Genomic DNA, 1,835 nt, shown 5'->3' with positions numbered 1-1,835 from the left:
GTTGGCCCAGACAGCTCTGGCTGGGGAGGTGCATGCAAAGCTCCTGACTCCATCTGTCTTTGTAGGTGAGAGTCTGAGCGGGGGGAACAGGACAGCAACTTCCGCAAACCGCTCATGCTGCATGATTATGCCTCCCTGGAGGAACAGGAGTAACTGGCAATGAAGAAAGCAGCAGAGAAGGACAGGATTTGGCATCCAAACCTGAGGTACATCCTTGACACCTCTCCTCTCTCCACTATCGGAGGAGCTGGAAACACTCAGCCTCTTGAATCCTCTAGGAGAGCAAGGTGATTTAAGCCACACATATTTCTGTGACATGGATGTCCAAACAGGAAGCCAAAGGGAACTGGTTTTGCAGTTTTTGTTTTTTTAAGGCAGCATGTGGCTAGGAGTGGACGAGACCAATCATCACTGCTACAGTTTTACGTGTCTGCAGCCTAAGAAATCTACCATGCATTGAGGTAACCTGATATAGAACCGCTTTCACTATTTTGAAATCAAGGTTTCTCCGCTGCTCAGGGAATGTGCGCCTGTGTTTAGAAGTCAATGCAGGACCTTAGCTGACACTTCCATACCTGCCAAGAGCTGCTGATATGAACCAGGTGGCCTGCTTCAAGCAGAATTCAATTACCCAGATGGCAACTGTTTCTTAATTCAAAACTTTAACAGCGTTTTTTTTTTTTTCCATTATGAAAAATGAGAGGGGAAAAGGAATACATTGAGTTTGAGCACTTCTGGTTTATGAGATTAGAGGGAGGGGAGGGAACTGGGTCCCCGGCCTCTGCCGCTCCCTGCAGCTCCAGCCGGCAGCCCTGTGTCTGTCCCACTCTGCTTCTTATTCATCTTATTCCTGGAGCAGGAGTCATGGTCCTGAAACTCAGCCTCCTCTTGAGTTTGTTCTTAGGAAGCTGGAATAACTCTCCCTCTCTAATTAGTGATTGCATTAGCAGATGGTATCTTTTTTTTAAGTAAAAAGGAAAAAGAAGAAAAGGTTTTAAATTACATTTGGAGACAATGCTTTCTTTCTCCCGAGGTAACCCATGCAATCGAGATCCTGGATATTCAGGCTTCTTATTCTCAAGGTGAAAATCAATCAGCTGGGCTACGGCTGTGATGTTTTAGAGGGCTTATTTTCCCGGTCCTCGCCTGAGGTTTGGTAATAACCAGACCAGTTCAGACAGGTGGAGTGCTGACTGACCTATACCACCCAGCTCGGTGCACTCAGCTGGCTGTGATTCAGTAGATGGGTTCTTTTTTGGATAAAGGAGACTGCTGTGGCAAGAGGTGAGCCAGCATAAAGTAGATTCTGCTCTCATTCTCGCCTCTTGTAGACAAATTTTTGTAGCTGCCTTCATTCTTCCTTGGACCTTATTTCTCCCAGGCTGAGTAAGAATTTGAAATCAAGACAACATCATTGCTGGCACTCTTTCAGCAGTGACTACATGGCGGGCAATGTTCTAGGGCTTTAAGCATATCATGTCAATTGCTTCTCATAGCAACCCACTGGAAGAGTCACTAAGTTAGATAGTTTTTCTAGATAAAAAGCTTCATATGGCCGGGCGTGGTGGCTCAAGCCTGTAATCCCAGCACTTTGGGAGGCCGAGGCGGGTGGATCACGAGGTCAAGAGATCGAGACCATCCTGGTCAACATGGTGAAACCCCGTCTCTACTGAAACTACAAAAAATTAGCTGGGCATGGTGGCGCGTGCCTGTAATCCCAGCTACTCAGGAGGCTGAGGCAGGAGAATTGCCTGAACCAGGAGGCGGAGGTTGCGGTGAGCCGAGATAGCGCCATTGCACTCCAGCCTGGGTAACAAGAGCGAAACTCCGTCTCA

Source organism: Sapajus apella, unplaced genomic scaffold, assembly GCF_009761245.1.
Source record: "Sapajus apella isolate SASKATOON/1434 unplaced genomic scaffold, GSC_monkey_1.0 scaffold69, whole genome shotgun sequence".
Taxonomy (NCBI): Eukaryota; Metazoa; Chordata; class Mammalia; order Primates; family Cebidae; genus Sapajus; species Sapajus apella.
The sequence above is the reverse complement of the archived record's forward strand: the minus strand, read 5'-3'. Positions refer to the sequence as shown.